The sequence below is a fragment of the Chrysemys picta genome, chromosome 1 (genome assembly GCF_011386835.1).
Source record: "Chrysemys picta bellii isolate R12L10 chromosome 1, ASM1138683v2, whole genome shotgun sequence".
In the NCBI taxonomy this organism is placed as follows: domain Eukaryota; kingdom Metazoa; phylum Chordata; order Testudines; family Emydidae; genus Chrysemys; species Chrysemys picta.
The window spans coordinates 85,571,402-85,594,256 of record NC_088791.1 but is presented as its reverse complement, the minus strand read 5'-3'; the positions used below and the strand labels follow the sequence as shown (position 1 = coordinate 85,594,256).

At 42.2% G+C, this 22,855-nt stretch overlaps 1 pseudogene; it reads right to left on the bottom strand.

The window, feature by feature from the left end:
• The window catches only part of LOC112058678 (dynein axonemal heavy chain 3-like), a 112,038-nt pseudogene extending 89,426 nt beyond the window's left edge, over positions 1-22,612 (bottom strand).
• Positions 22,613-22,855: the final 243 nt, after the last annotated feature.

Sequence of the window (22,855 nt, the reverse complement as noted above, 5' to 3'; positions counted from 1 at the left end):
TGGCATAGAAGATTTGTGCCAAGCTTTACATGGCACTCTGCCTAACCCTGCAAGTGCCATCTTTTCTGCCATAGATCCCCACGCTGAACAAGAACTAAAGTGCTGGCATCAAAGGCCTCTTTACACTTGATCACACCTGTTGTTAATACTGTGCCAAGACTAGGCCACCAGAACAAGGCAGATAAGGAAAATGTGGCATTTACAGGCATTTCAGACTGCCAAGTTTCTATTTCAGTGAATGTCTTGGAACTTCATGGACACTTTGCGTGGAATCTAATTGTCTGCAGTTTTAAAGAAATCACTGTCTTTAAAATGTCCTCACATAATGACACTATAGTCAAAATGAACCACAAAGATGTGAATTAAGATTAATACTGTAGTTATGCCCTAGCCCCCAAACAATAGTCAATCACCCCAAAAAAGTACAATAGAAACGGACTGCTCAACGCCAAAGTGTATGATAGCCCTTCAAAAGCAAAATTACTGAGGCACTGTATGTGTTTGCTCTGCCTGCACAGGATTAACAGTGGGGATCCTAAGAAAAGATCACATATTATATGGTAAACCATCTCCTAGAGTTGGTCATTAGGTAGACACAAATTAGCAAACTTGGTTGTCTTTCAGAGACTGTAAATTCCTTTTAGGAAAATACATAGCATTTTCTCTCTATTTTTCATATGGCTGGTCCACTGTGGTAATGGTATGGGAGCACATCAGAACACTCTCTCATGTCTCAGTGTTAGTAATCTCTAAGGATATGATCCCTTTAGTTAGTCTGTGACCACTGTGAGCAATCAGGGCAGATAAGTATATAGGGGAACTGTGACTTTTAACATCTTGCTGGATCTGGGTGTTGATCATCCTGAAGGAGAGAAAAGTGCCTCCTTGTAATAGCAAGGAGTAAAGGAATGAATGGTGAGTGAACCCATTGCATAAAAATGATAAAGAAATTGTCTGAAAACAAAATTCGAAAGAACCAGAGACTGACCTTCTCCCCATCATGATAAATCAATTAGCAGCTGATAGCTGGCAAGTCTTTTACCAATGTTACATAATAGAGGAAATAAGCAATCAGAACAAATAAATAAGCCACCCCCATCAATGGGACCTTTTGCAAAAAGCATACTGCAAAAAGCTATGCTCATTATTTTTAATATATGCTTTCCATTTCCTAGAGATGGGCATCAGAATTCTCAGGTTGAGTGATGGTGACAGATGGACTGGGCTGCAGGGGATGCAGAATACATATGAATGACAGACAGGGTTGAGTTAAAAATTACCTTTTGTCTTGTCAAACAATAGAAAGATAACAGTCTCAGACTCACTCACCTCTGTATCCTCTTCCTAATCCACTAGCATGACTTCACCTCTGGTATAACAATTCCTTTTCACACAGATAGCCTAAACAGTAGCAAAGGAAGCATGGAAGGAAGAAAGTATGCCACTGATTTGCCTATCAACATTAGTTTAGTTTTAGTTAGTTTACTCTTTCTCTTTTCCATGTCTTAGGGAAATGAATTCATTGTTCCCCTACAAACAGGAAAGAAAAAAAATAACACTTCTCTTACTTCTCCTCCCTAACAACATGAAAAATATCTACCTGTAACAGCAAACCCAGAAAAAAATCATATGTTGTAAAAATAGTTTTGTCCCCCTGCACTAAAAATATGAACAAGTAAAGTAGGTTTCCTGAATAATATTCAGTTATTTCTTACCAATGCCTGACTTATTTATAATTTTTCTGCAATAGTAGGGTGCTTTTTTTAACTTCCCTATCACACTAGCAAAAAGATACAGATGACCAGTTTCTCTTGGTCAGCAAAGTATCACCAGTAAATTGAGCTGATCTTAAAGGCTTTTATTGTTTTCAATTTTTATTGTACAAAGGTTTGATCTATGATCTATAATAATTAAATTCCATCACCAAATATTAATTTGAAATGTATAAACTGGATATTCTTAATATGAAAAGTGATACATCTTGATTTAATAATCCTTGTTATCCAAGATAGTTATTGGTGGTAGCTTACTTTATTACTTTGCCAAGGGAGAGCCAAGTTTTCTCTGGGGTTTTCTATGGAAACAGCCATTCTTCCATTAGTAAACACTGCTCTCAGTACTGAGTATTTGGTTTCCAGTTGCTTTCAGTGTCTGTAAGTCATTGTTCCACTGTCTTGACATGAATACCTCATTTTTTGGTAACATGATTTGCTACTATGGCAAATGTCGTGAGAATGCTTCAGTGGGGCAAAGTGAAATTCAGCAATTTCTCAATCACTTCAACAATTCTAAGTCAAGCAGCAGGCGTGTGCATTCATAGCATGGCATGGCACAGAAGCAGCAGCAACAGAGTGGTGAGTCGCCTAACATACTGCATTTCACTGGTTTGCCTTGTGTTTCACAGAAAAAGAAAACATAATCTACCTAGGTTTTTATATTGCATCCATCAGTGTGAGATACAAGCCCCTTTAAAGATATAATAGCTTCTTGTTTCCTTCCTCCCTGCCACAGTGTATTCCTCCAACTCCCATGGGATTTCACTATTCCCTGAGACATATATAATCTGTAAAACTTTAGTGAATATTAATTAATCTTGTATGTATCTAACAAACTCCAAAAGAGGTTGGTTCCATTAAGAGGATAAGAACGAAGAGTGCTTGTGGCACCTTAGAGACTAACAAATTTATTTGAGCATAAGCTTTTGTGGGCTAAAACCCACTTCATCGGATGAATGCAGTGGAAAATACAGTAGGAAAATATAAAGTATTTGCTTCAGGTAGGGGGGCTGTCTGTAAGCGAGGAAGTCACCTACTACAGGACAGGCCCAACAAAGAAATTAACAGAACGCCACTAGCCGTCATCTACAGCCCCCAACTAAAACCTCTCCAATGCATCATCAAAGATCTACAACATATCCTGAAGGACAATCCCTCACTCTCACAGATCTTGGGAGACAGGCCAGTCCTCGCTTACAGACAGCCACCCAACCTGAAGCAAATACTCACCAGCAACCACACACCACACAACAAAAACACTAACCCAGGAACCTATCCTTGCAACAAAGCCCGTTGCCAACTTTGCCCACATATCTATTCAGGGGACACCATCATAGGACCTAATCACATCAGCCACAGTATTAGAGGCTTGTTCACCTGCACATGTACCAATGTGATATATGCCATCATGTGCCAGCAATGCCCCTCTGCCATGTACACTGGCCAAACCGGACAGTCTCTACGCAAAAGAATAAATGGACACAAATCAGATGTCAAGAATTATAACATTCGAAAACCAGTCGGAGAGCACTTCAACCTTCCTTTTCACTCAATTACAGATCTCAAAGTCGCAATACTCCAACAAAAAAACTTCAAAAACAAACTCCAATGAGAAACCGCAGAATTGGAATTAATTTGCAAACTAGGCACCATTAAATTAGGTTTGAATAAAGACTGGGAGTGGATGGGTCATTATACAAAGTAAAAACTGTTTCCCCATGCTAATTCCCCTCCCCCCCACACTGTTACTCACACCTTTTTGTCAACTGTTGGAAATGAGCCATCCTTATTATCACTACAAACGTTTTTTTTTCCTCCTGCTGATAATAGCCCACTTAATAGCTCACCTTAATTAATTACTCTCATTACAGTTGGTATGGCAACACCCATTTTTTCATGTTCTCTGTGTCTATATATCTTCCTACTGAATTTTCCACTGCATGCATCCGATGAAGTAGGTTTTAGTCCACGAAAACTTATGCTCAAATAAATTTGTTAGTCCCTAAGGTTCCACAAGTACTCCTTGTTCTTTTTGCTGATACAGACTAACACGGCTACCACTCTGAATTAAGAGGATACGCATTCTAAAGTTCTGAGTCCTGATCCTTCTGTTTTTTATACAAGTGTGACTCAGGAGTGACTCCCTTCAAATCCAAGGAGATGGACAGAGGTTAAAATTAGTATAAATGAGAGGAGCATCAGACCTCAAATACTTACCTTCAGCATGTTTCAATATATCTGAACCTCTTTGGCCTGGAAAGCAAAATGGGAATCAGTCTCTCTCACATGACTTTTAATGTTTCTTTGCTTTGGCTGTACTAGCCACATCAGAACAATAGCTCTCCGTGCAGTATATCAGTTCCTCCTGGTTGTGGCTGGAAATGCAGCAACATCCGAACATATTTGAAAGAGAAAATAAGAAGATAACAAAAGTGATAACCAAAGGTTTCTCAAATCACAGAAAAGCCGTTTTTGTTGTTAGTTTTGGACAAAGATTCTGTTTTCCCCCTTTCATTATCCAAACTAGTTTTCCCATCCCCAGTGCAGAGCCATGATCCTGTGTCCTTGATTTCCTGAATTCACTGATGTCTGTGGAAGGGTTTGGAGCTATTTTACACCAGCATATTCATTTTCAGAGGAGCTATAAAGCAGGAAGGAGGGAGGGGATGATGGAAAAATGAATGCAGAAGATCCTCTAGGAGTCAGGAATTGTATCATTTCTGACTTCACCTCCTCCTCACTTCTTGCCTCAGCATCTTTGTTCTCACAGCCACTGGAACTGGTATTTCCATTTTAAATGGTGTTTCAACATGGATATCCCCAGGTGTCTGCTATCCTCCCCTTGACTGACATTTGTGTGGCAGATGGTGCAAATGGCCCAGCAAATATTTACTGGATCAGCCTAAAAAAGCCCACAGCTGCCATACTGATGGATTTCTTGGCACTCTGCCTTGTGGCACCAATAACTGGGCAGGGAGAGTGGCACCACAGGAAAATAATGGAGGTTGAACTTGCTGGATTTTTCAGAGCACCTTTGTATAACTTTGAGCATAATCCAGGGAAAGGTAAGGTACAGAAACAGGTTCTTTTCTCATTTCATGTAAACTACTGCGTCCTCCTTGGTGCTCACTTAGTACTAAGGGACCTGCAATCAGAATTGCCCACTACGAGAGTCACGCACACAAAAATAAGTGCTTTTGGGGACTGCAGAGACCACACCCAGTTCTCATTTGAAAAGGAGCCCCCTCGGGCTACCACCTAGGACCAGTAGGGTCAGGCAGTCCCATGGCACCCTCTGAGGGGCAAGAGGAGACTCACCAGGAGAGCTCATTGCAATTGGGAGGGGATGGGGAAGTATTAAGTACCCTTCAGTCCTGCTTCATTAATAGGGGGAATAACAGGAAGGGAGCAGTCACCTTATAATAAAGCAGGCAAGAAATGTCCATGCTGCCAGACTGGATGAAGAGTGGGTGCTGGAGACAAGCACTACTGCTGTCAGGTGCGAGTGTGGGGGGAATATGCAGGTTAGGGGAAGCTAGGATAGCGGCAGGAGGGAGGGTCTCAGAGCTCGGGCTCCAGCATGAGCCCGAATGTCTATGCTGCAATTAAACTGCCCCGTGAGCCTGAGCTCCACGAGCCCAAGTCAACTGACACAGGCCAGCCACAGGTGTCTGATTGCAGTGTAGACATACCCTAAGTCTCTGTGCAGACACGCCCTTAAAATATCCCAAGATTGGCAAGTACACTGTGCAGCATGCAATGTATACAGTGCAACTAGGGTAACTCACTCACTATGGGAGTGCCGCTGGTAAAGCAACTTACAGCAGGGTATATAACGAAACAGGCCCTCCTCACCCTTTAACTTATACCTTCCTCTTAGCTGGTTGTCCTGTTATACTCCCTTCTCTCCATTTGCTTGTAAATTGTACTCCTTGGGTCAAAATCTCTACTGAAATCTCTACTGTAAATGGGTGAAACAGCACTGAACTCAATGGACTTGCATCTATTTACACCATCAGAGACATGGCCTATTTTACACCCACTGAACACAAAATTGTTGCAAATTACACTACTCCCACATTTACTGTATTTGGACCCATTTACGCACCACATGTAACTTACGCCACCATCTAAGCCTGGGCTTTTCAAAAGCAGTTAAGGCACTTGGGCATCCAAATGCCACTGAATTTCAATGGATGTTGGGTGCCTAACTCGCTTAGGCTCATTTAAAAATCCCATCCTAAACCCCTAATGAATTTGGCCTAACACTACTAAACAAACCTTAACACCACAAAGCAGGAGTAAAACTGACTGCGGATAGTAACTCACTGCCAGTGACCACAGTCTCCTCACATACTAGCAACATATTCAGGCCAGAATTTTCAAAACTAGCTCAACACCCACTGAAGGAACAAAATGGACACCGTGTCGAGTAAAGCACGTGGGTTTATTACGCACAGCGCTGGCGGAGTGTCACTTTGCTTATTAGGCTCAGAGAGACTGCCAAGCCATTGATTACAATGGATTATATGGAATCTTCCTGGGCAGAGGGAAGGGACGGGGTGGGAGGTCCCGAGCCCCTGGACAGGTCTAGCAGCAAGCCAAGATAAGCACAGTAAGCCAATAGTCTAAAGATTACATAATGTCTCCGCCCAGGGTTTCAGGTTAACATGTAACATACTGTTAGTACACAGGTTGTTTTCTTTTAAACACTGTATAAAGTGTATAATTATAAAATATATATGTTGAATTGTGATTTGGGGTCTATAGGAATGAGGTAGCTCCTCTGATTGTCCAACAGGTACATTCCTGGGGGTTAAAACAAAAAGACATTGAAAAGTACATGGCAATAGAAATTGTTTTTCAGGTTGCCCCATTGTGTTTCCAAAGGCAGACACTGGCAATTCGGAGGGTGGGGGTGCACCAATTAGGAGGGAGGATGTCATATCTAGCCTCTCCATGAACTCAAGGTTGGTATGGGGGGAGGGTATGGCTATCTCTTCCTGCAGAAGGAGTGGACATAGACATAGACATAGTGGGCCCCTTTCAATACTTTGGTCTGCCTGTAGCTTCTGATAAGGATGCCAATTACTGCTCCCCATCTGGAGTTTTGCTAACCATGCTTATTTTGGTAAAAAATAAAGTTGTCTCTTGTTTGTTCAACTTCTCTTAGCTAATATTATTCATTGTTTGCTAGGCCCCAGGCCTCTTGAAGAAGCTTTGGACTTTGGGCCTGTAAAAAGTTGCCGACAGAGCCTGTGTCTGGGTTTTACATACACAGCACATGGATTTTGGCCCTTCACCCACAATCTGGGGCAGATTTTCAAAGAGCTCAATACAGTGGTGACTGCTGGCTGTTGAGCTCTTTTGAGAATGTTGGGTCCTGAGCACTTGAAAATCTGGCCCTGACCTGTGGCCCCACATATTTAACTAATTTTGACTTGCCAGGATAACTTAAGAAACATTTAAACATTATGTACATGTTTGTTACTAAGGCAAAAAAATTTCCTCCTACCTCCTTCTGGGGAAAGATATCATCTCATTTTAGGAGCCTACATGAGAGAGAGATTGTACAGATAACAAATATCAGCAAGGACAAGCTAGAAAAATCTGGTCCCCCTGAAATTGTATTTTATCCATTCAGCCACAGCTACCTATTGCAAATTAAATGAAAATTTCCCATGAACTGGAAAGAAGGAAAACAATTTTCATTGGTTAGAATTCAGTCTGAGTCCTCTCCTTGATCTGATGGCTCTTTAGAAAACATCACACCCACCAGTTACTTAGATTGCACAAATGTCATTGCATCCTTAGTGTTGAGAAAGAAATAGGATTGTCCCTTGCTTTCAACTGAAAGCTGTGGTAGCTACAAGATAATTATACAAAAGCCTGGGTCTCTCCCATTCTCTTGTATAAATAATGTTATGGCTTTTAAACCCAAACCAGATTATCAAATCCATAAACCACCAATCAAAACCTTTGGGGAAGTCCAAATCCAGATCTGGATCTGAACTCTGTGACTCACATAATTTGAGCTGTATCAACCAATATGAACACCCAGGACCTCTGAGTAAGTTTAAATTCTGATTCTGTTCCAGATGCAAACTTTCCAGCTCTGATCTATTTTTTCTTTTCAGTAGATCCAATTTATAATAAGGCTAAATGTTGATATATAAAGAATTCAGGGTCAGAGAATCATCAGTATGCACTCCAGAATCATATTTTCGAAGTTCATAGATTCTAAAGTGTGAGTGTGGATTTTGGAGGAATAAAATCTATTGCTCAATGTATCCTTGATACTTGTCGGGCCCCTATCATTATAGTACCAGTATAGTGTCACAAAATCTAATGTATTTATGCTCACAAATTGAAGACTTTTTCAGGGAAGCCATAAGGCTCAGACAATAAAGGTTCAATTTGCTCTTCAAGTTGATAGTTCTCATTTAGAATAAATAAATAGACATTCCTTGTTTAGAATGCTCCAGCATTCCCATTTTGCACATTGCTAATTCTCAATTTAATCTCAAACTTTTCTGCCTTTCCACTGGACGACATCTGAACTTTTGCAAACAGACTCAGCTAAATAGTCACAGAGCAAGTTATGAATTCAGCCTTATTTGCAGTTTTATTCTTAATCTTCTTCACACAGTCCACCATCTTGATTTCCCCTCCTCCCCATCATTTTCACCACACCCTGTTAGTGATTCCCAATCAGAAAGCAACAAAGAGTCCTGTGGCACCTTATAGACTAACAAATGTATTGGAGCATAAGCTTTCGTGGGTGAATACCACTTCGTCAGAAAGTAATCTCTTCTGAAGCATCGGACATTTCCTAACTTTTGAGTGCTTAACTTCGCAACCTTAATAATTTTCTCTTAACATAGTTTTTATACGTGTGATCTATATATAGTGAGAGAGACAAATAAAGATCCATGGGGGGTATGTCATACACAATCTCTATTGCAATTTGCAAACAAGAGTGTAATGGCTGCAGTGCAACGGGCTGAAGCTAAAGCCACTGCCCATGTATGATTTAATAGGGAAGCAGGTGAACACAAAGAGAGCACAGAGGGTGTAGAAACGGGGCAGGAGAGTAATGCTGAAAAAAGAGCAGAGTAAATGCAGAAATCTGTAAACCAAATAAAGAAACCTTGGCAGTCAGCAAGCCTCAGCCTTTGTCCTCATACCTAACAAACACCAAGTTGTGTAATTATTAGACCTTAATTGCACCCTGTCATGCCTCATTGCTCAATTATGTGTATATTTCATCACAACATTTTGGCAGCAAACCTTCTATTGAATAAATTATGTGTACTTTGTTTTTCCCCAACCCCCTCTGTTCATTTCACTTTCTCTTTTCTCTTGTGTCTGGCTTTCTCCTTTTCTCAGACGCTTTTGGTGTTTGTAAAAACAACGAGGAGTACTTGTGGCACCTTAGAGACTAACAAATTTATTTGGGCATAAGCTTTCGTGGGCTAAAACCCACTTCATCAGATGTGTTTTCCCTAAGAAGCTGTTTTACATATTTTTTCTCTAAGTCCACCCTCCTTTCCTCTTATCAAGCAATTTCCCCCCTTCTTTTGATTATTTTCTGGTTTTAGCTGCTTATTTTTCCCTTCAGCATTTTCTCTCTCTCTCTCAGTCCAGTCCCTTCCAAGCCCCTGGCTTCTCAACCCAATCCCAATCTCCCCATCTGAGTACCTGTCTCCTTCCCCCGTCCCTAGGCTCCTCTTTCCAATCCCCCGCTGCTGCCAGCCTCCTTGTTGAATCAATCCCAGTCTCATACACAACTGGATCCTCATTTGATCTGTCCCCCCCACGACTGTTCCCAGTCCCCACTCCTGTCCTTCCCCCCCCCCACCCACCTCCAAGTCCCAGTCTCCAGTCCCGGCTGCCAGTCCCAGTTTCTGGATAGCCACATTATTCCTGAATAATGTATTCTGTATATCCCACCTATTTTGCAGAAAATCTATTTTAGAAATATTTTAAAGCATTTTCTTTTAAAGGTACTGTTTTTTATCCCTTTGTCTATGAAACCTCATGTCTTAGCAGCACAAATACCACTGTATAGGCCATGAAGGGAGAGAAAAAAATTACCTTGCACATTTTAGAAAACTTGAGAAGTTGCCCAATGGCTTTTGTGTATATAACAATATTAGGATTTTAATGTCTGATATCTACTTCCATTGCTAGAAGCCCGATTGGGAATATTTCCTTTCCTAAGAGGACATCATCTGAATTTGGCCCTCATGGGCCTTTCAGTATCAGCTTTCAGATCTGTGCCTGATTGCTGTGGTGAATCAGTGCCTTAGAAATGTATACATAGACAACAGCAATATGTCCTAACACATAGCATAAATGAGGAAGTGGTTGTGAATAAAAGGAATGCAATGGGTCAACATCTAAAGGATTTAGCAACTCCTGAAGGTATCCTGAGATCAGCTAAGCTCCATACAGGATGCGGTGGCACAGGTTTAGAGGAATAGGAGCAATCCCAAGAAGAGGACCACCTCCAACTCCTACAGGCTGTTGGTGCCCTTCAGAGTAATATTTCCTTGTCCCTGTCATGCATGCAAATGCAGTTGTGGATTATCAATGTGGTAAAGAATATGACTCGAGATTATATGAATGGGATACTCCAATTTCAATAAAATATTTTCAGTAAAGCCAACTGTGGATTTAACCCTTAACTTTGAAAACAAAAAGCACACACAAAAAGAAAAAAAAAGTGGTGGTGATGGGGGAGAAATAAGCAGAAGGAGCAGGAGGTGGGAGAGAGGAAGTGGAGAGAAGGGGAAGAGACAAGAAACGTATAGAGAGGGAGTAAAAGAAGGGGGTAGTGTGTGTGTGTGTGTGTGTATGTGTAGAATGACTTAGGGAGAAAGGAAAACCTAAGCCAAGAAAAGTACAGACAGCAACAACAAATCTAGAAGTGGGGCTCTGTGGGCCAAAGCCTCTGCAAACCATACTCCAATCCCCTATCCTCGATCCGAGAGGAGAGTGGGAATTGCTGCTGGAGTGAGACGGGGGTGCCAGCTAACCTTCCCAAATGCTCTGGGTTAACGGGCCAACCAATTGTCCTGTGGCACTAGCCTGGACAGGGGTGAAGAACCTGAGTCCAGATGATGAAGATGCACCCGCATGGCCCCACAATATGCCAACATTTTTATGGCTGACCTGGAACAACGCTTCCTCAGCTCCCGTCCACTCATGCCCCTTCTCTACCTACGCTATATTGATGACATCTTCATCATCTGGACCCATGGGAAGGAGGCCCTGGAAGAATTCCACCATGCTTTCAACAGCTTCCACCCCACCATCAACCTCAGCCTGGACCAATCTACACGGGAGGTCCACTTCCTGGACACCACCGTACAAATAAGCGATGGCCACATTAACACCACCCTATACCGAAAGCCCACCGACCGCTACGCCTACCTTCATGCCTCCAGCTTCCACCCCGGTCACACCACACGATCCATCGTCTACAGCCAAGCACTGAGGTACAATCGCATCTGCTCCAACCCCTCAGACAGAGACCAACACCTACAAGATCTTCACCAAGCATTCTCAAAACTACGATACCCACACAAGGAAATAAAGAAACAAATCAACAGAGCCAGACGTGTACCCAGAAGCCTCCTGCTACAAGACAGGCCCAGAAGAGAAACCAACAGAACTCCACTGGCCATCACCTACAGTCCTCAGCTTAAACCTCTCCAACGCATCATCAGTGATCTACAACCCATCCTGGACAATGATCCCTCACTTTCACAGACCTTGGGAGGCAGGCCAGTCCTCGCCCACAGACAACCTGCCAACCTTAAGCATATTCTCACCAGCAACCACGCACCGCACCATAACAACTCTAACTCAGGAACCAACCCATGCAACAAACCTCGATGCCAACTCTGCCCACATATCTACACCAGCAACACCATCACTGGACCTAACCAGATCAGCTACAACATCACCGGCTCATTCACCTGCACGTCCACCAATGTTATATATGCCATCATATGCCAGCAATGCCCCTCTGCTATGTACATTGGCCAAACTGGACAGTCACTACGCAAGAGGATAAATGGACACAAGTCAGATATCAGGAATGGCAATATACAAAAACCTGTAGGAGAACACTTCAACCTCCCTGGCCACACAATAGCAGATGTAAAGGTAGCCATCTTACAGCAAAAAAACTTCAGGACCAGACTCCAAAGAGAAACTGCTGAGCTCCAGTTCATTTGCAAATTTGACACCATCAGATCAGGATTAAACAAAGACTGTGAATGGCTATCCAACTACAGAAACAGTTTCGCCTCCCTTGGTGTTCACACCTCAACTGCTAGCAGAGCACCTCACCCTCCCTGATTGAACTAACCTCGTTATCTCCACACTGATATATACCTGCCTCTGGAGATTTCCATTACTTGCATCTGAAGAAGTGAGGTTCTTACCCACGAAAGCTTATGCTCCCAGTACTTCTGTTAGTCTCAAAGGTGCCACAGGACCCTCTGTTGCTTTTTACAGATTCAGACTAACACGGCTACCCCTCTGATACATGGTATGGTATTGTCACCCTTACTTCTGTGCTGCTGCCTTCAGATCTGGGTGCCCAGCCAACAGGCGCCACTCTCTGGCTGCCCAGCTCTGAAGGCAGTGCAGAAGTAAGGGTGACAATACTGTGACCCCCTAAAATAACCTCATGACTCCTCTGCAACTCCCTTTTGGGTCAGGACCCCCAATTTGAGAAACACTGGTCTCGCCTGTGAAATCTGTATAGTATAGGGCAAAAGCACAAAAATGACCAGATTTCACGGGGGGAGACCAGATTTCACAGTCCTGACACATTTTTCACGGCCGTGAATTTGGTAGGGCCCTAGTCATAATAAGCTTCAAGATCAAAGGGGCCTAAACTCAAGGTCTCCATTCACTTATTTTCTTTCAGTTTCAATTTGTTGACTCTTTGCTCCCCTCCTTCCATTCTGATTAGCAGAAACTGCAAGCCTGAAGTTAGCATTTGACCTTGCTGCCAGCAGCCTGGCTTGTTCAAATTAACCCTTAACTATGTGGTATTCTACTTTATTAATTCATGGTGGCGGAATACACAGAATATGGTTGCAATTAGCTTGATCAAATTCTGGGGTAACACACCCCTCCATTCTGGGGCAACAGTACCCAGAGCAAATTGAGAAAGTGTGGCTGCATCAGGCCCAGAAAGGCCTTCCTGCCATTCAGTGTCCAGCCACAGGCCTCCTGAGTGTCTCAGAGAAAAACGAAGATTTGGTTCAACTGAAATGCGTGTGCATTTGTGCTGATTTCAGTGAATTGTTTTGGTCAAAAATAAAACAAAACAAAAAATCCAAAAGAGTCTCAACATTTTGTTTTTACATTTTCAGAATGAAACATCTCAGTTTTTCTATTCAAAACAACTTTATGTTTTGCTATTTCCTTTAATTTTATTTGAAAAATTAAATAGTGTTTTAAAATGTTAAAAATCAAAATGGAAAGTTTCATTCAATCAGAAGCAATTTTTTTCAGCTGTGATTTGGCTCGATGCAAAACAAACTTTCCCCCCTATTTTTCAGAATTGCCAGTGAACCGGAAAATCTGTTATTTGCACAGCTCTAATTTTGACTTCCTTATCAATGCTTGTTGTTGTTGTTTTTACAGATGATGAGAGAGAGAGAGACTGATGTATCACTATTCCAGATATCTCTTAACTGATTTAAAAAATGAGAAGCACTGTTAAGTAGCACTGTAAATGAAAACATTTTCACGTGGTTTATTTCAACAGATGCCAGACAAACAATGTTGTTTTACAGTGTGCAGTAAACTGAAATTGCTGCTGGCCATTCTGGAAAGTCACAGTGATAACAGGACAGAACAAGGGGGTTTGGGCATATGGGAAAGCCTTTGCAAAACCTCACTTAGAGTTAATGAACAGGCAGTGCAAACAGCAACACACTATAACGTTCTCTTGAAGATGGGAAGCCTGAATCCTTAAAGTTAATGAGCATCCATAATTCGCATTGACTTTGCTGGGAGTTGTTGGTACTCAACACTTCTCAGGATCTACCCTGTGGTTTGTGGGAGTATCCTGCCCTATACCCACATTCAGAGGAACTGGGACTTTTCTGAATTAGTTTAGCCCATCTCTGTTTCCTGCGAAAGAAATTGGTAATTGTGCAGCTGGTAGGACATTCATGTCACTTGTACAAAGCTTGCACAATCGGTCTGTAGACATGTGAAGTGTGCATGTAAGGAGGTGGCACTGTAGAGATAACCCTGGGACCAGTCTATAGGCTGGAATACTGGTTTCAGCCCCGCTGCTTCACTTTCACAGGATAGGGGGAACCACTTGGTTCACGTGATTTTGGATCTCATAGCCAACCTTGACCCCATCCCCAGTGCCACTGTCCACACTGACCTATATAGGGACAGCATGGAGACTACTTCTGCAATGTACAGGGGTGCAGAGACCTCCCCTCCATTGCTGCTCCACCGTCTATCCCCCTATTACAGATTTAAAACCTTGTGGACACTCTTGTGTTGGCCATCTGCACCCATGTGAATTTCCCCCGATGAATTACATTGCTGCACTGAAGCAGTTACTTCCCTCCTCCGCATGAAATAGCCAATGCTTTTAAATTCACACAGGAGAATTTACTGCAATATTCATTGCGAAATTCGTGTGAAAGCACAGAACTTCCAAGGCAGGTTGGGAATGGATGACATTTAATTTGCAATTTCTAGTCATCATCTGCCTCTTCTTCGTGCAATGTCTATGTACAATTATTGGTGGGCTGAAGAGGAACTTTTCTGTGGATATTGATCCAATTGAATGTTTTCCATGAGCTTTAAAAAGCCATATTTGCACCTAGAGCAGGGGCTCTCAAACTTCATTGCACAGTGTCCACCTTCTGACCACAAAAAGTACTGCACGACCCCAGGAGGGGGGACTGAAGCCTGAGCCAGCCCAAGCCCTGCCGCCCTGGGCCGGAGGGGGGCCAAAGTCGAAGCCCAAGGCTTCAGCCCTGGGTGGGGGGTGGTGGTGGTGGCTTTGTAACCTGAGTCCTGCCACCCATAGCTGAAGCCAAAGCCTGAGCCCCAGGCTCCAGCAAGTCTAACGCCAGCCCTGGCGACCCCATTAAAAGGGTCCTGACCCACAGTTTGAGAACCGCTGACCAAGAATATTGGATAGCACATTTTGGGCCCCAAAACATTTAAGCACAAGCTTAACATTAAGGACATAATTAAGTGCATCCCTATTCATCAAAGCATTTAAACACGTGCTTAATTTTAAGTGTATGCTTGCGTACCATTGGAGCCTATAGGACTTACACATGTGCTTAAATGCTTCACAGATCAGGGCTTTAATAGATCTACATAAATAAATAGTCCTTGAAGTGTAGCCATCCTGCATAGATTGGCAGAATTGAGTTTGAAAAGTGTATTTTTAAATTTAAATTAAAAAAGCTATGAATAGAACATAAGAAGAAACATCTCCTGTCTGCTTCTACACGGTACTAAGCTATTATTCTTGCAACATGTTAACAGTATCTCTGTCATCTAAATGAGACATAATACAATTCTATTTTGATATTTTAGCTGCAGGCAACTGAGCCATATGTCCAAACTGTATTTCAGGATATACGGACCTATAGGTCCAAATTGTCTCCAGCGGGGATTATTTCTGCATAGCAGGTGGGAAACATAGATTTGGTCTCAGGCAAAGGTCTGCCAGCTACACAATTGAAGTTACACAATTGCACCAGCTGAGGTTCTGCTCCACAGATTTCCCCCATGATGATTCTGTTGGGGGAGGGGACAAGATTTGTGCCCACACACCTTGCCCTGTTCCCCTGCTTTTTGCTCTTAGCAGCTCACGGAAGCAGCCACTTCAATATTTTGTGGCTGCAAATATGCGGAATACGGAACATATTGCAGACACCATTTGATCCTTCATTAAAGATGCACAATTTATTATTTTATAGCGCCCCAAAGTGTGACAGTGACAGAAGACATAAAAATCTTAGTGTATTAAAATATGTAAATACTTACCTAATAATACTTTTCTATGTACACATTTATTGCAGTTGCTCCAGGGATGTTGTGCAATCATAACTGGGAGGTTTGGAGAGGAGGTGATTGCTCTACTAAAATGTAGTCCCCACTATGAAAAATAATAATAACTGGATCACTACATTTTCAACTCTTAATTTAATTGCATTTAATTAATGCAATTTTTTTAATAAGAAGGAACATTTCATGTAGAGTATTAACTCTGCTCTTTCTGATCCCTTGAAAAACCACATTTCATGTTTTTGGATGTTACCAAAAGCTGTGTCGCCAGGGGGGATAAAGTCCTTATATTTCAAGGATATTGAGTTCAAACCCTATGTAGTTTGCACTTTCATTAAAATTTCTATTAACTTTTACCATCAACATAGCATGTGTAATTTAATTTTACCACTTTCCTAAAGCAAAACCTGATATCTGATCTAAAACATTTCACACATAGGAAAAAGTCAAGTTAGCAAAACAACAGTTCATCTGTTGGTGAATGTTTTTATAGATTTTTGCATCCTTTTATGTTCTCCCCCCCCACCCCCCTCCCTCGGCTTGTTTTTTAATATGTAAAATATTTTCAGTAAGATATTCTTTACATTTGTTCTATCCTAAAATACTCAGGAAAGCTACAACCTGACTCAACTGGTACCAGTCCCTAGGAAATCCAGTACTGTCAATTTCATTAAATAAATTAAAATGTATGTATGGCAAGATGAGCACCTGCGTAAACAAAAATATCCCAATAAGACTTAAGCGCTTACTTAACTTTATGCGCTCCAAGTAGTCCCATTAAAGTTAAACAATCAAAAATTGATCACACCGTCTCCTTTTTGATCTTTATTTTATCTGTTTTTCTGATTTGTTATTCTCTTCGCTCCCCTGCCACCCACCCATGGCATTCTGTTGCCCAGTCCATTTCAGTGTAGTTTGCATTATGCTTGATAAGAAGTCCACAGATCAGGCAACACATCTCTATTGATAGCCACACCTGTTACACTAATGAACAAATTGACCGGCATATATCAGATGATTATTGTGAACACAGATGTAGGGTGTGTGGTAGGGCCATGAGTGGAACCAACTGTCCAAAGGGAGTACAAATGCATCTATACAGCCTCAAAGGTGTGGAGTCTGTCTGGCCTAGCAGGAGGAAAAGGGTTGTGGCCCATTGAAGGGGTTCTCTTCTTTCATCTTTCTTCCTCCTCCCCCTTTTCTAAAAGCCAGCTCCCTTGTGGTTGAGGGAGGAGCAGCTGGGAGTGGGGCTGGCATTGGCCAAGCAGATTGGCTGGTTGTAGGAGGGCTCAGCAGAAGTCCATTGGCTCCTACACACACAAGGGGAGGTCATATAAGCCTTTTGCCTGCAGTGAGACACCACTGCATGCCCAGATCAACTGTTCCCACCCCTGAGAATTTTGTTCTGCTGTTGCACTAGTTACCTTTTTAGGGCGTGGGAAGGAATTTTTCCCTCACTGACAGACTGGGTGGGTTTTCTTGCCTTCCTCATAGCAGCCCCAGGATGCAGTGGATAGGTCAGGAGGTGCAGTTCAAATTGTCACAATTTGGTAGGAGTCCACTGCAGATACTTGTTCCACAGGGCTCTGAGTCCCTGATAAACTGGAATTGGGAGTGGACTTAGGAGAAAGCATCTCCTAAGGAAAGTGGGGATCATGGTTGGGCTCCTTATGTCTGGTACAGTGAGGACACAACCCTCTTTCCCTAGCCCCTTAACCCTCATACTAGGGGAGAGCCAGGGGTGGCTCTATGTTTTTACCGCCCCAAGCACGGAAGTCAGGCGGCCTTCGGCAGCATGCCTGCAGGTGATCTGCCAGTGCTGCACCTTCGGCGTATCCGCCGCTGAATTGCCGCCGAAGCCGTGGGACTGGCGGACCTCCCGCAGGCATGCCGCCGAAGGCCACCTGATTACTGCCCTCATGGCGAACGGCACGCTGCCCCCCGCGGCTTGTCGCCCCAGGCACGTGCATGTTGCGCTGGTGCCTGGAGCCGCCCTGGGGAGGGCAATGGGGCCCCAGGGATAGCAGGCTAACAGCTGCCCTCTGCCAAATGAGCAGATTAGGGAAGGAGAGATGACCTGCACTGAATGGGTTATTGCTGGATAGTTCCCAGATGAGTTAAGTTAATAAAGTTGCAACCTATTTAAACCACATCCTCTCACATCTTGTCTTTCTGCCTGCATGACTGGGACAGTTTTCAGTTATTATCTACACTTCCTTATGTGAGGGCAATGCGTTGCTAGGGAAAATACTGAGAGCCTCAACAGCTATCTCTACAAAAGTATGACTGAGACCTTCACTGATGAAGAGACGGATGTAGCACCAAATTACCACACGTTAATTGTGCAATTACTTTTCTGTCTCTCTGCTTTCCTCTCTCACTAACCTAGCGCTGCCTCCCTCTCTCTGTTTCTTTGGAAAATCCTGTTATTCTCATTAAAAGACTTTCCCCTCCCAAACTCTTACTACCTGCAACGGTCTTCCTCAATCCATCTGACAGTCTCTTCATATCATTGCAAAACACTGCTAACAATACAGTCACTCTCCCTGGCCCAGGCTTATTAATTTGCCTCTCTCTTTCTGTGCCACCACTGTATATTTTAATGTTGTAACTTAATTATTGAATGTTGTCTTACACTTCTGGATCCAGTTTGTACGAAGGGAGCTTTTTGTCTTGCCTTTGCCATTGTGTCATATACTATGCTTCTCTCTCATATGGCATATTTGCTTCTAGGGCATTATGAAAATGAGCACATTCATGACCGTGCACTGCTGATTCAAGCCACATGTTTGTTTTCATTTTGGAAATTCTTGTTTGTTAAATGTCTTTGCTTCCTGATATTCATTTCCCATCCTCTCTGGACCGCTTCCTCCTCATGCTCCCTTGTGACTGGTTCGGTTTAGAAATAGATTAAACTATAGTACAAAACAATCTTCTTATGATACATCCTCTTTCTAGCACTGCAATGAATTGGGTATTACAGGAAAGAAGCATGTATATTCTTTAAATGATTGAGTTAATAAGTTTCCCCTCTCAATATCTAAGAACTGTAAAAAGCTGGATTTAAATTTCAATCTCAATCCAGTGGCCAAATTCTGCCCTGATTTTCAATGCAGGTTTGATAAATGAAGGGGTGGGGAGGGGAGCTCCCTTTTATGGATGTCCAGCCAGCCAGTTAGCTATAAAATCCCTCTTAATAGCTGTTCTCTAAGCCCACAGGTAAAAGGAAGGGAGTTGGCACCTGACCAAAAGAGCCAATCGGAGGGCTAGAACTTTTTAAAATTGGGAAAAAACTTCCCTTTGTCTGTTCTGTTGTTCTCTGGACAGAAGGGACAGAGCAGAGACAGGACTGGGACTATGCTGTAAAAATCTTTTTGTCAGGTATGGAAATCATCAAATCATACCTAAAACCTACTCATAAATCAGAAAATGTCTAAAAAGACGCAATTGGGTTTATTTCTGTTTATTTCTTATTGGCTTCTGGACTCCTCTGTGCTAACCCCAAATGCTTTTGTTTTGCTTGTAGCCTTTAAGCTGGACCTCAAGAAGGTTATTCTTGATGTTTAATTTTTGTAAGTGGGTTTTTTAAATCTAGCAAAAGCCTAAGTTCCAGATGTATTTCCTTTCTTTTTGTTTTTAATAAAATTTACCTTTTTTAAGAACAGGATTGGATTTTTGGCGTCCTAATCGGTTTGTGCATACACTGCTTAATTAGCTGGGGGCAACAGCTCATTTCCTTTGATCTCTTTCTCAGCTGTTCCCCAGAGGGGGGATGAAAGGGCTTGAGGGTATCCCACAGGAAGAAATTCCCAAGTGCGCTTTCTTGGGTTCCGAAATGTGGGGTGGTAGCAGCATCTACCCATCCGAGGTCAGAGAGAAGCTGTAACCTTGGGAGTTTAATACAAGCCTGGAGTGGCCAGTATTAATTTTTTAAATCCTTGCGGGCCCCCACCTTCTGCACTCGAAGTGCCAGAGTGAGGAATCAGCCTTGACAGCAGGCAACGCCCTTACTTCCATGAGGCTGCAGAGGCTGTAAATCAGAACAGGATTTTCCATAATTGGCTATCTCATCACTTTTATTATTTTTATTCCTGCACTGCAAAGATACTTTCATGACTACTCTCCTAACCCAAAGCGAGCAATAGTTAGAAGTTTGTCTGAACCAGTCACTCTATTTTTAGTCCACTTAGCCACATTAAAAATAGTCTATGTGAAATTTGTCCTCTTACCATTTAGCTATCAAATTCAAAAGTGGGTTTAAACAAATTAAGTTAATTTTACAATGAAAAAAAATCACCAGCTGTTAATTAATTAAACAAAACAACACCCAAACAAATCTCCTGTGTCTTAGAAATCAAATGGCAAGCCCTTCTGGAAAATTGCACTACAAAATAGGCTAAACACGAAAATATAATTAAAACAGTTAGTAGTTTTCACTACAGGAGCTCTGTTCTGCTTTCTGAAACACCTACCATCATTCCATTCATGTGAAACTGGATCAAATCCACCATACAGCTGTCCCATAGTGATAGCTTTCGGCCTGATGAAAACATATTCCACTCTATGTTCAGCCATTAGACCTTTTGCTTCCAGCTGTTCAAGAACCCCAGCAAGTACCTTCAAAGCAGAGGTTTTACCCCCTAGAGGGCTTCCTACCAACATAAAGCCATGCCGAACTAGCATGATTTTGTAGCTCTTGTAAAAAAAAAATTGCATTTATATAATAATGATGAAATATTTAACCCAGAGGGATCACTCATTTCCCCATAAAAGTAGTAGCTGTGCATATTCTAATTTTTTTCCTCTCTAAAAAGACAAGATTTAAATTTTCCCCCAAAAGGGAGGGCTTTGTAGAAATTTAGTCTAAGGAGTTATGGTATGAATCTAAAAGTTAAGAAATGCAATAAATTATACAAAATGGAAGCAGTTCTTCTAAAGAGCGAGATCACAGTTTCCCTAAATAAAGAAAACCTAAACAGGGAGTTTTCTTTTCCTCCAGAGGTAAACCATTTTCATTTGTAAAGATTTTACACCAGAAGTGTTTATCAAGTTGTTTAAACGGTACAGAATAGTAATTCTACCACTATAAGAAAAGCTACATATGCATTTCAAATATTAATATATTAGGATGGTTTCAAGTTCTTTTATATTACTTTAAAACCAAATTACTCAGTTTACATACTCAGGCTGTAAAGAATTAGAAGAGAAGTGGCCTGACTTGTATTATCTTCTTGATGTACCAGAGAACAGCCTACAGATTCATTTTCTGCATGATTTCCCTGATGGATACATCCAGGATGCCATGGTTAGGAGTTGGTAAGACAACCCTTGGGAAGAGGTCAGAAATGATGCTATCAAAGAGAGGACTGTCATGAGACAAGAAATGAAAATTGGAAAAAAGAAAATGAAAAAAAGGAATATGCAGTCAGAGCCATCACTAAAGTAATCAGTTTAGCTTCCCTTATTTAAACCCCCTTTAAACCTTCACCTACAATTAATAAGAATTGCTATTTTAAACAGTTCAGAGGGATCCTAATTTATTACTGAAACATAAAAGTAAAATTCTGGCCTTTCATCATCTAAAACATATATAAGTTTGGGGATCAAAGTCTCTGTTAAAGATCTCTGAGGGCGACAACTTAAAAAATGCCAGCTCCTCACAGCTTATTGTCTAAATCCTAACATACAACAGTAAAGACAAAAGGCAAGGTGAGCTGGTTCTCAGTAGTGCAAAGAACCAACACTGCTGAGAGAGTTCCTTCAGTTTTAGCAAAATTTAATGTAAAAATTTGCAGCCTTTAAAGTTGTAAAATAACCCTTCCTCATATCCACCAGTGTAGAGCTCTCTAAGTGCATAGGACAGTCAGGAACAATAGCTCTAAAAAAACCCCTGCCCTGATACATCCCAATGGGGTTTTGACTCTCAAACCTAATAGTATCAATTTATTTTTCAAAAATGGACATCTCTGTGTGGTTTTTATACACAAATTAGGTATTTGTACATGCAAATAGAAAGTTTGACACATAAAGGGCCAAGTTCACACATAAATACCAGATGTATTTATGAAATCCTGCTAAATATACACAGAAATGCCAGCTTTGTGCATGTAGTCAAGGTAAATGCTTGTACCAATTGGTCATTCAATTTAAAAAAAAAAATCAACCTTTCTTATACTACTAGAACAGAGTATGGGAGTACTGACGGACTCTGAACAGAGAACCATGGTTTCATTTTTAACCCTTCCAATCTGTCACTAGGGTAAAGAGCAAAATTAATTTGATCATGTAACTCACTAGTGCCAGAGCAAAGCCAAAGGTTAGCTGGGTTAGGTTATCCCACCCAACCTAACTCATTGAAAGCTGAGACCATATAGCAGGGGTCGGCAACGTTTGGCACACGGCTCGCCAGGGTAAGCACCCTGGCGGGCCGGGCCAGTTTTATTTACCTGCTGACGTGGCAGGTTCGACCGATCACGGCCCCCCACTGGCCGCGGTTTGCCGTCCCGGGCCAATGGGGGCGGCGGGAAGCGGCGCGGGCGAGCGATGTGCTGGCTACAGCTTCCCGCCACCCCCATTTGCCCGGGACGGCGAACCGCGGCCAGTGGGGGCCGCAATCGGTCGAACCTGCTGCATCAGCAGGTAAATAAAACTGGCCCGGCCCGCCAGGGTGCTTACCCTGGCGAGCCGCGTGCCAAACGTTGCCGACTCCTGCCATATAGCATATAGTACACCTACCTTCTCAGAGCAGTCATTTGGCAGACAATGCCATTTTCTTACTATATACAAGGAGCAGTAGTGAATTAGCCACTGGCCCAATGGGGCCCAGCCAATTGGGGGGCCCTGGAAAAATGGATAGATTTTAACTAAGTGATTATAAGTTATAGCAAACAGATCAAAGCAGATTACCTAGTAAATAAACAAAAACGCAAACTGAGCTCAACATACTAGATAGGTAGGATATGAATTAGCAAATTCTCACCAGTGATAAACAGGGT